The sequence below is a fragment of the Apodemus sylvaticus genome, chromosome 7 (genome assembly GCF_947179515.1).
Source record: "Apodemus sylvaticus chromosome 7, mApoSyl1.1, whole genome shotgun sequence".
In the NCBI taxonomy this organism is placed as follows: domain Eukaryota; kingdom Metazoa; phylum Chordata; class Mammalia; order Rodentia; family Muridae; genus Apodemus; species Apodemus sylvaticus.
In genome coordinates this window covers 26,732,554-26,745,648 of record NC_067478.1, presented here as the reverse complement: position 1 = coordinate 26,745,648, position 13,095 = coordinate 26,732,554, and positions in this window count along the sequence as shown.

Genomic DNA, 13,095 nt, shown 5'->3' with positions numbered 1-13,095 from the left:
TTAGTAAACATGGACTTTTCTAGCAGTGCAATCATTGTGTTAGTCAAAGAGGAATGTGCTTTGTTGGCTTTGGAATTCTGCCAGGTCACTGGCGGAACTCTGTTCCAGGTCTGGATACCCAGTTCACCTTTCCTTCATCTGTCTCCACATACAGCAGCTGCATTCATGCTTCTGTAATTCTCATTTCACAATATCAGAAGCAAAGACAAAGAGTTTGTGGTCATTATGATTTACAGTAAACACAGCAGAGGAAAACAAGGGGAGAGCGAAGGGATGCTGAGGACTCTGAGGACACGGGACCTTTGGAAGAGGCATCCAGGAGGGCTTTCTGGGAGGTGAAGGAAGGGAGGAAGGTGAGAGCTGAAAGCTGACAAAGAGCCCAGTCAAGGCTGGAGCCTGCGATACCCAGGGTGTTCCAGGAAATATCAGAATACGGTTATAACTGGAGTTTGTGTGGGTGAGTGCGGTGGGGACTGGGTATTGAGGTTTGGGACCTAACAAAAGCCTTGGGGCTACAGGAAGAATTTTTATTTCCTTCCTGCTTGGGATGTTTGGGAAATCACTGAAGAGCAGTACTTGTCATCATAGGAACATTTGTTCATTGATTGGGTGAGATAGTCTTTTTTAGAGAGTGACGTTATGTAGCTCCATGGTAAAGGCTTTTGCTACCAAGCCTGACAACTTGATTTCCTGGGACCTACATGGTAGAAGGAGAGAACCAATTTCTGAAGATCGACCTCTGACTTCTACACATATGTCCTGCAGAACATGTATCCTGCCACCTAATCAACAAATAAATGTAACAAAAATATATAAAGCTATAGAACTCAACTGGAAGGCATCCAGGATCAGTCTGAGACGCATTATGGTGCTAGAAGGGCCTGTTGAAAGGAGACGGTGTCTAACCTGAAAGAACCCTCAGTGATGAGATATGGATGTGGAGCAATCTGAGCAACCTTACCACAGCAAACACAGGAGAGAGAAGGAGGAGGATGTTGTAGAAAATTTTAATTCCAACCCAGGGTTTCTACCCCATCTTTCACCATTTAGTTCCTGGATAAAATTTTGACACACACAACCTTTATATTTACAATAAGCCTTAAACAGCAGATACCTACCCTCTATGCTATTAGCCTCTGCCTTCCTATTGATAACCCTAAATTATTACTTACCATGTTTCATCTGGCTGCTCTTAACTCCATTTGGCTAGCATTCTGGGCTACGTTTTCACGGCTCACCTAACCCATGGTGACTTCTTTCTCCTCCTTCACCTTCTTCTCTTCCTTGTGCTTCTCTTCTGACTCCAGGCCCTGGAAATCTAAACCCCATCTATGTCTCTTCTGCCCAGCTATTACCTGTTGGCATCTTTTACTTACAATCAGAAATAACTGGGGGCAAGGTCACTTAGGGCTACCTGAAAACTCCAGGTCTTGGGGGCCCAATATTAACATTAGAATACAAGCAACATCAGGCCAACCCACTATATTTCTCTCTTTTTTGCAATTAAAAAGGCTCTTTTTCTCACAGTAACAATGTACAGTAGGAACTATTTTGAAACAATTATGAAAATGATTAAGTATGAATTATATTTAAAACTCTAGTCCGTATTTTGTAACTTAAATGAGGTTCTTTACCATCTATCCTATCTCAACAAGTTTACAACCTGTACCTAAATCATCTTCTATTTTAACTTGAATATCATCCTAAAAACATCTTTTAGACCTAGACCATCTTTTAGACCTAGAACATCTTAAATCCTAAACAACTTAAGTTTCATTGTGAACCTATAACTATCTAGTCTTCAATCCTGTCAGAGATTTTAGAAGGAATAAATATTTGAGTATGTAGGAAGTATAGGAACACAGCTTCTAAAATTTAAATAGTTGATAGAGACAGCTGACTGTCCAGACAGCCCCCAACATTCTTTATAACACTGGAGCATTCAACTCCAGCCTTCTGGCCCAGAACATCTGACAGACCTTCACTTCAGATGACAGACTTCATCTGAAGTGAAGCAGGAATTATGAAGGATTAGCTTACCCTGTCTTGACAGAGCTTAGCAGTGGACCATCCTGTGTCTGTTTGTCCTTTTTGGACAGTGTTTTGTCTGCAGATAAAATTAGAACATTTCTTGCCCAGTGGCTAGCTTGTCACCATCAGAGCAACTCCACATGGAGGTGTCGATTCACACGGAGGTATTGATCCACATGGAGGTATTGATGATGATCATCTTCTTTGAAGTGGAATGGGGATACTGTCAGGAGCAGACATGGCTCTTAGTCAAAGATCTTTTAATAATGAACTAACCTTAAATGCCATAGTCTGTGGATCTCTGACTCTTTTGAAGACACCTATCTATGTATAGCATAACTGAATTGTTAAACATCAATTATTTTTAGCTATTTACTATTTGAATAACCTTGAAAACATTTTATTATAATTAACTAAATTAAAATCTAATATGACCATGAGTTTGACTATCTTACTACTAACTTGTATTACTTAATTATCCTAAACAGTTTGTAATAGCAGCTATTAAAAGAACTGGGATTAAACCTTGTATTCTTAAATCAATATATAAAGATTTATACCAATGAAAACCTTAAACCTTTATCAATATACAGAATTTTTTATCAATGTAACAAAATATTAACTTCAATATTACATCAAAATATAAAGATTTATGCAATGTAAGATTGTGGCTATAAAATAATTTTGTTTAAGAGTAGGTTTAATAATCTATATACATTTAATCTAATTTCTTATAGTATTACTATATCCTTTTTTCTTTTAAACCCACTTCTCTTTACCTAAGAAAGAAGATTAGAGAAGAGGAAATGAAAGATAGAAATCTCTGAGTCTAAGCTATTTAGTTTCTTCCCTGTCCAAAACCATAATTATTTGTAAATTATCCCTCAAAATGACAAGATATCTATAACTCATAAAAAGACCAAAAGCATCCACCCCAACTTTAAAGGACTGGGGAGATGAACTTCTTATATATACTTCCTGCTGAATTAGGACAAAGAATTATTGTTTGGGGCCCAACAGAAAATTGGAAATATGATTAACTAAAAATAAAGCTAGCTGGCATATTTTGTTGTCCTGCCTTTATGTGTTGAGAAAGTCAAGGAGGAACAGAAGGAGGAAAAGGAAGAAAGGGGAAGGGGAAGGAGGAGAAAGAAGAAAAACTGCATGGAGGCCATGTCTGGAAGTTTCCTGATGAGCACTCATTCTTCTCTGGACTCTTAAAGGCCTTCCCTCTACATAACAACTTTAAAATAGTCCAATAATTTCCTGAGTGATGGGACCATTAAAGACAACATGTACTGGCTGGTTTTGTGTGTCAACTTGACACAGGCTGGAGTTATCACAGAGGAAGGAGCTTCAGTTGGGGAAGTACCTCCAAGAGATCCAGCTGTGGGGCATTTTCTCAATTAGTGATCAAGGGGGAGGGCCCCTTGTGGGTGGTGCCATCTCTGGGCTGGTGTTCTTGGATTCTATAAGAGAGCAGGCTGAGCAAGTCAGGGGAAGCAAGCCAGTAAGTAACATCCTTCCATGGCCTCTGCATCAGCTCCTGCTTCCTGACCTGCTTGAGTTCCAGTCCTGACTTCCTGGGGTAATAAACAGCTGTGTGGAAGTATAAGCCTAATAAATCCTTTCCTCCCCAACTTGCTTCTTGGTCATGATGTTTGTACAGGAATAGAAACCCTGCATAAGAAAGCAGCATGCACGCGCATGCGCACGCACAAAGTGGAGGGCGGACACTCATCTGGGAGGCAGTCAAGTCGAGGACCTATGATAGTCCATGGGAGCGGAGGCTGGTTGGTCCAATTCAGAGGCTTTGTGCGAATGAAAGGTTGGGATGAAAAGAGTGCAATTGACCAGGGAAGAACTGTGACATCAAAGATGGGAGAAGTGGAGAGTAAAACCCACAGAGACACACATTAAAAAACAGATCTGCACCCCTCAAGCCCGCCATTTTGAAATGTACAATTTAGTAGATTTTTTTTTTGGGTCAAGTTTCACATCATCACCACCGATTTCAGAACATTCTCATCACCTTAAAAAGAGACCACACCCATTGCAACCCACTCCCTCTCCTCTCCTATCTGCTGACAACCAAATTTGCTTTCCATTTCTATGGCTTGCCTATTTGGGGTTTCTGGGTCCTACTTTATGTAGCCTTTTGTGCCAGAGTTTTATTTTTACCGAATTAGTGTTTTCCACTTCATTCTCTTTATAATATTTCACTGTATGGATATATAACATTTTGTTTGCTGTCCTCAATCCAAGGGTGTTTACGTTACTTCTGCTTTTTGACTATTATGAATAATGATGTTATGTCATATAACATTCATGCCCAATTTCTTGAATAAACAAATTATCAAATTCCTCAAGGGTGTATCTCTAAAAGAATAATGGTTGGGCCACATGGGTAGTCTTCATATAACCTTTAAAATTACTTATTTTTTAATTGAAAATAGACTTTTTCCATATACTATATTCAGACCATAGTTCCCCTCCCCCATCTCCTCCCAGTTCCTTCTCACCTTCCCACATATCCAACTCCGTGTTTTCCTTTTCTCTCTGTTTAGAAAACAGACAGGCTTACAGAACAACAAATAGACCTGAATGCACAGAACAAAGAAAGAATATTAAAAGCTGTGAGGGATAAAGACCAAATTACATAACGGCAGGCCCACTGGAATAACACCTGACCGCTCAGAGGAGGAGGCTCTAAAAGCCAGAAGGGCCTGGAGGGATGCTGAGTGATGTCTCTTTGGGGGTCTCAAGTTGGTTAATGCAGGAATATTCACATTACAGAAACTGAAGCACAGTTACACAGAGCTCCGCTTCTTGGAGTTCTAGTTGCTGACCTTAGCACACGGCCCACTGTTCGGCCGCCCACTGTTCATGAGACATTCCACTTTGTCCTCTATGCTCTGTACTCAATTTGTTGCCGAAAGAGATCACATCTGGACAGGTTCTTTTGAAGAGACCCATTCAGAGAAAGGTGACTGTGACGATCACGTGGAGCACCTTACGTTTATTCGTAAGCCCTCCTGAAGTGAGCAAGCACCTGGTTGTCCTGAGCTGTGCTGTTGAGCGATGCCAAGCTATGACTATTGGGTTTTTGGAGTAAAATCCTCAGAGGTCCCATTTCAAACACCCCCATTCTCATTGTACATTGTCGAAGGCTTACATTCAGATATGCACAAAGAAAAATCACTTTCACAGTTAACCCCTGGAAGCCTTTCACTGACACTACCAGCAAGTTAAAGTAAAAAAGACAAACCTATGAGTTTTGAATTTTATTTTACATGTCTGCCCTCTGGTGGTGTATTTGGAGAAATACAAGTAGATCCCTACTTGTCACATTCTGGAAAAAACAAAATAAAATAAAACAAAACAACAGCAACAAAACATTCACACACTCAGCCATCGACTGGGTCCAGGCTGGAAATGTAGAAAAAGGAAGATGGTGGTATGTAAGAAGGTATGTAAGAAGAATGGAGAATTGTGGGGATTTTCTGAAAATCTCATGTTCCAGATAACAGGAAGCTATGCACCGTAGAGCCAAAGACCACCTCTTGACTGTGCATCTAGAGCAGAGGTCACTGTCAGGTGCCCTGGACTGATATCTTCTATTTGACCATCACAGCATCCACCTGGTATTTCAAAAATAGTTATTAGCTATGGATACATGGAGGTGGTAGAATGTTGGCCCAGCAAGAACAAAGTTCTGGGTTCAGTCCTTAGTAAATAATAATAATAATAATAATAATAATAATAATAATAGAGGTTGATTGCATGTATGGAAACTATTCCAGCGTTTCTTGTAAACTTTGGAATATTTGGCAGCCTCAGGTTCTCACTCCTGTTTGGCAGAATCTGGTGATACTAACAAAAGCTATCTTTAGTTCTAAAAATGGCAAGTGACATTTAAGAACAAATTATCTTGATTTTCCCGGGAAAAGCAAGAATTATCTCCACGGAGACCCTAACAGACTTAGCTGGGCTTTATTACGCTTTAGTGACAACTTCTCCCCGTGTGAGCTCAAGCCCCAATGTCTCAAAACAAACCCAGATAACTCAGCGGTGAAGGCCAATTCGAGGCATGACTGTGTGCTCCTCGATTCGCACTCGGGAGGCTCAGGCAGGAAGACTGCGTGAGTCGTGAATTCAAGACCAGATCACACACCTTATTGATAAGAAAAACAATTCAGTAAGAAACTTGACACTGTTTTCTCCTTCTGGGACATCCTGGGACATCCTGGGACATCAAGTAGGTCTTCTGTGTGCAATCATCAGATATCTTGTAACAGCCTTTAAGCTGTCAGGCATGGAGGGAGGGAGTAACGTCCGGAGATGGGACTTAGAGAAAAGTCGTCCCTGATTTCATCTGTCTCTATCTCACCAGCCCCAGGCTGAATGTGATTGCCCTCCCCGAAGCCGTTACCATCCTCATCCTCATCTTCATCATCCTCTGAACAGTTCCCACGCTCTGTTCAGGATGTGTGTTATGGGATAGCTGGTGTGGCATCGCTAGCAGAAGTGGCCATTGTCAGCAAGTGTGATGAGTTTGGGGAGGATGATTGTCCCCCAGCACAATCCTGAACAGCAACAGCATAGTCCATGCTGGCTCCTGGTGCCCAGCACAGGTCTGTAGCCGAAGTGCTGTGCCGAGTTCTGAGGGCCCCACATGGGCCCCACATGCCCCTCATTCACCCAGAGCCTGAGCTCAGTGGCGGCTCCAGGCGCACCTCTTGAATCTAGGCAGCCCTAGGGCACAAGTCCTTCAGACTCTGCACCCCCTGTGGAGGTGGCTTCCTGCAGGGCAGGCTGGACCTGGGCAGGTGGGTGGTCGGACCTGCAGCTCAACTCACCTCATCCAGTCTTATTTGCTTCAAGCTTTTTATTTGTGTGCATGTGAAGGGTGTGTGTACATGTGTGTATATCATGTGTGCTTGCTTGCTTTTTTTTTTTTTTTTTGAGATAGGGTTTCTCTGTGTAGCCCTGGCTGTCCTGGAACTCACTCTATAGACCAGGCTGGCCTCGAACTCAGAAATCCCCCTGCCTGATGTGTGCTTGTTTATGCACATTCATCATGTAGAGGCCAGAAGTCCAACATGGGTATCTTCATCTATTTATGCTTTTTGTCCCGTCTATCTCTCTCCCTCTCCCTCTCTCTCCTTCTCTCTCTCTCTCTCTCTCTCTCTCTCTCTCTCTCTCTCTCTCTCTCTCTCTCTCTCTCTCTCTCTCTCTCTCTCTCTCTCTCTCTCTCTCCTTTTTCCTTTGTGTTTTTCCAAGCAGGATCTTACCACATACTTGGACAGACCCAGACTTGCAGGAATCTGCCTGCCTCTACCTTAAAGGTGGACATGACTGCATTCTAGCACTCTGTTCTCTCTGAAATTGATCTCTTCCTGAGTGTAATACCTCCATTCTGACCAGACCGGCTGCCTATTGAGCTCCAGGAATCTGTGTGTCTATCTGTCCACCCCTCCCTCCAGGAATCCGTGAGTCTGTCCACTCCTCCCAGAACTGGGATCTCATGTTACAGACACGCCTGACTCTTCGGTGTATACTGGAGATCTGACCTCAGCTGTTCACTCTTGTGTAGTGTTGCAAGCACTTGACCCACTGAGCCCCCATTATGTATTGTGTATTTCTTAAAAACACACACACTCCACACTCTATGGAATAATAAGCGGTCTTTCCTCCATTACTTGGTATTCTACCCCACCTGAGTCCCCCAGCCCTGTACCTTGGAAAGCAAACTACAATCTGATTTTACTTTTATGATTCTCTGGCTAACTAATTGATTCTTGTTATTTGTTTAGATGGGTTTTCTATGTTGTCAATTACATTATCTGAGAAAATTATCTTCTTTTCCTCTCCAGTCCTCATGCGTATTTCCTTTTCTTGGCTTGTGGCACCGAGGTCCCTGAATTAACAGTCCCAAGAAGTGGTAAGAGGAGAGCATTTTGTTTTAATCCTGATCAGAAAAAAAAATGCTTCAGTTTCATTATAAACCATAACGTTTGCTCTAGACCTCGATAGGCATATCTTATCAGGTTAAATAAATTCCCTTCCATTTCTAGTTTGCTGAGCACAGCAATTACGACTAAATTATGAATGAGTATTGAGTCAAATGATTCTTCTGTGTCTATTAAAATGATTATGTTTATCTTTCATTGCTTTATTACAGTGAGTTTTAAATATACACAAAAGCAGAGGCCCATTCATTTCCTGCTATTTTATTATCATCTCCCCTTTTCTGTTTTTTAATTTTTGTTGTTGGAAAATTTTAAAGAAATCCACACATCCTATCACTTCTCTTTTGTTCTGGTTTTGTTTTTTGAGACAGGCTTTCTCTGTGTAGCCCTGGCTATCCTAGATCTTGTTATTTAGAACAGGCTGGCCTAGAACTCAGAGACCCAATTGCCTCTGCCTCCTAGTGCTGGGATTAAAGGTGTGTGCCACCACTGCCTGACTAAACTCCCCTCTTAAAATTACAGAGTGAGTTCCAGGACAGCCAAGGCTACACAGAGAAACCCTGTCTCAAAAAATCCAAAAAAGGTGGGGAGAGTTTATCACTCTGCTTTTTATTCAGTATTCAGTCCAGGACCCCATCCCATGTAACAGAGCCACCCACAGTTAAGTTGTGACTTCCCATCTCAACCTAATCTAGTTAGCCCTTCGCAGGCATGCCCAGAGACTTGTCTCCTAGGTGATTCCAGATCTTGTAATTTTGATAAAATTGGCCCATCACAGGACTGGAGTAAAATGAATATACCTTTTACATTCTTAAAAGCTCCTCCTCTTTTCACAAATGCTACTTATTTGATGAAGAAATTGCTGTAGAATGTGTTACATATATATTTCTTCAACTTAGTCTGCCTCATTTTTTTTTAACTTGATCCAACCTTTGGACAATTATAATATACACTGTTCTATCCTCCAAAATTTCTGGCATCTAATAACCAGAACCAAAGCTTTAGCTTTTCCTTTTAGTAAATGTAAAGTATCTATGTGGAAGAACTCCTGCACAGGCTGCGCATTGTCCTTCCTGTCCCACCCTATGGGAGGCTGCACTGACCCTGCTCTGACCACTGTGTAGGCTGGAGCCTTATCCGGTTATGATCAGGCTACTGTGCAACTTTTGCGAGAGTTTTTGGCAGCTACGGATGATTACCATCAATGACTGTGGTTTTTATTAGAGGCTGAAGAATAGTGAGTTTCTAAGTCATTAGGTCTTCCTGAGTTTACTAGTCGTTTTACCATTATACAAAGAAGAAATTTTATCAGTCATTTGGCTAAACTGAAATCCAATCTGAAGAGAAGAGGCAGAATAAAGTCTTGCCTTCTTTCCTTTGGTGGGTCATTATAGAATGGGCTAGCATCCCACCAGCCTCCGATATACATCCAATTGTGACATTATAAGCCAATGGATTTTCCATATTTGTTGATTAAAAATATCATCCACCCATCCATCTATCCACCCATCCACCCATCCACCCACCCACCCACCCTACCACTTCATCCACCTACCCATTTACCCATCCACCCATCCATCCACCCACCCACCCATCTACCTATCCATCCACCCATCCACCCATCCACCCACCCACCCATCCATCCATCTATCCATTCATCCATCCATCCATCCATCCATCCATCCATCCATCTATCCATCCATCTATCCATCCACCCATCCACCCATCCACCCACCCACCCGCCCATCCATCCACCTGCCCACCCACCCACCCGCCCATCCACCCAACCAACCCACCCACCCATCCACCCACCCACCCACCTGCCCACCCACCCATCCACCCATCCACACATCCACCCGTCCATCCATCCATCCATCCACCCATCCACCCACCCACCCACCCATCTGTCCATATATCCATCCATCCATCCACCCACCCACCCATCCAGCCATCCATCCACCCACCCACCCATCATCCACCCATCATCCACCCATCCATCCATCCATCCATCCATCCATCCATCCATTCATCCATCCATCCATCCTTCTCTCCCTCACTTCTCTCATTTCATCTTTCATCTTCTCTTTTTCTTTTGGGGACAATGTCTCATGTAGCCCAGACTAGCTTCCTACCTCCATAGTTCCATTTCTCATTTGTCATGATTTTATATCTGACTTATACCTGCCTCATAATGTGTGCACTTATGTATGTACATGTGTGCCTGTTTAGTGTGCTTCTATCTATTTGAAAGCAGTATCATTTCTGATGCTTACATCATCTCCTTCTTTGGCCAGGAAAGCAGAGACCATTTTTAGCTCACACCAACACACAATGACTCACCGTTACAAGTCTCTCCTCTCCTCTCTTCTCTTCTCCTCTCCTCTCCTCTCCTCTCCTCTGCTCTCACTCTTTCCTCTGTTAGCTGTTGTAGAGAAGTCCTCACGAGTCCATAGGTGCAAGCTAATGGGAAAGAGGGAGCTAGAGCTAAAACCAGAGCTAGAGATAGAAGTGTAGATCTCTCTTTATATGTATATGTATATATGTGTATATGTGTATATGTATATGAATATATATGAATATGTATATGAATATGTATATGCTGTATATGTATGTGTATATGATGCATATGTATATGCATATATGTTCCATATATATATTCCACATATATTCCATTTATATCATATATAATATATGCATATTATATATGTATATGTATACATATATATAAAACACATTACTTTTTTGTACATCTCTTTCTTCTGTATTCACTTGAGCCTTATCTGACACTTTGTGAGTGTGACTGTCTTAACTTAGACTTTTATTGGTCTGAGAAGTGTCTCAGTGTATGCTGTGATGTGGTCAGACACTTGGTTTCTCCCAGGGTATTGTAGCAGTTTGAACTGCTAACAATCTGTATTGCAGACAGCAGGTTCCTGTTACAGAACCTTAGGGGTTTGGGGCTGCAATTCTCCTGTAAATGCTTGGCAGGGACCCTTTACAGAGTCTCCTTAATGACCACAGATGTCTCTAATATCTTTGGTTCTGCCAACCCATATGGCCAAGCAATGGGGCTTGGATCCTATAGTGCCATAGAGCTCTAATGTGTTTAGAGTCTCTCAAAGTTGTCAGTCATCTGAAAATGGGGAGTGGCAACGTTCCTCCCACATAGTACAGGCCACCACCAATGCCCAAAGCAAGTTGATCTCCATGAATTAAAGTGACCCTGTCAGTATGAGCATCAGGATGTCCAAGCCCTTCAGGTGACATTGTGACAGAAGAGTTAACAAACCCAAGTGTAAGGCTGCAAATGTGCTGCTGCTCAACCCATGTAATGGGCAGCATCTGGTCATCTCCAATGGGTCCAGACTGGTGACGGTGCCACAGGCTGCACTTGTCTCTTCTAGTGCAGGCACTGAGGCTGGCATCATAGCTGCAGTGGCTGCACCACCGGCACTGCCTCCATCTAGTTTGGATTGGTTCTGCTCATTGATTAAAGGGGGCTTATGTGTCTTTGGTGTTTGCTATCTCCGGTGGCCTGAGTGTCCCTTTGCCTGTGCATGCAGTTATTCTGGAAAATGACCCATAGCCCGCCCTACTTTAGTGAGGGTTGGGAGGAAGGCTGCATTCAGTGTTTGTGGTGTTCTTCATTGGGGGGAGGACGCTTTCTAGTGCAGACGGGCCCTGGTTGCAGAGCTAGAGGATTGTCTTTTTCACGGTAGTGGTAGGCTCCAGCACATTGCATATACTGGCCCATGATCATTTTTGATTATTTCTGTCAAGCGTAGGTTCCTGCTATTGCTGCTGGGGCTTCTCTTAACTCCTTGCTTAGCATAAACAGTGCAAGTCAGAGAATGTCTCATCCTTCCTGCCTTAGTCTGCTCAAACGCTAGCCACTCTCATCCAGCTTACATCTGCTTTTGTCCAGGATTCCAAATGAATTTTGTGCTCTTCTGTTAATCTCAGAAATTGGATGCTGTTTTTAATCTTTCATGCAGTCAATGCTGGTTTGGGTTTATCCACAGAGTTTCCAGTTTCTTTCCTCACCGTTTCTTCACTGTACAATCCTTTCCTTCTGGTATCTCTTTGTTTCTTCCTGAAGTGCAAACTCTGCTTTGGTGAGGAATTAGTCCCAGGGCCTTTATTTGGCTGACATCTTCACCAACATCCTTTCCACAACCTCTCCTTTTTGACGAGAACACACATACACTAAAGTGCACACCGTCAAGTGTTCTGCAGTGCGTGCTCCCAGCTGGCAGCTCCTCCACAACTCTGTCCTGCCGCCAGCCACCCTCGGGGACCACCTCCCACTTGTACCACCAAGAGTGGCCTTATGTGTTCTTCATTTTATATTTAAACTTATTGTCATTCCTTTTGAAGTCCTGGGGATCAAACCCATGGCACGTTAGACCAGCACCGTTCCACAGAACTAACCCCCAACCCTTGTTGTTAAGATTTTACAAATAAAATGGAGCCGTGCCTTATTCAGTGTTCTCCTTCTGGCTTTCTCCAGCTGCCGTGGAGCCTGTGAGATTCACTCACACGGTGTCTCGCAGTGGTTCAGTCTTTCCTTTATTCTTTGTCTCCCAAACATTCCATTGTTTCTTGGGTCACTTTTTTACTTACATCCTCTGGTGTGGGAGTTCTGCCTGTGGCCTGACTAGCCCAGACAGCACAGGAACTATGCTTTGTTGGGGACCAGCCTGGGTATCTGCTTCCATATACATCTGTCTTCATTACTCTGTGCTTCATATAAACTTTATATATATATGTATATATATATATACACATATATACACATACATATATTTCTATAAATATATGATAGCCACCTATTATATATTTACATATATACATATATGTATATATTTCTATAAATATATGATAGCCTACCTATTATACATTTACATATACATATATACACATACATTTATATATGCATATATATTCCTATAAATATGATAGCCTACCTATCATACATATATACATGCTGTATATGTACACAAATATACAAACACATATATACATATATACACATATACATACATATATGCATACATACATATGTATTTATATACATATATGATAGCCTATC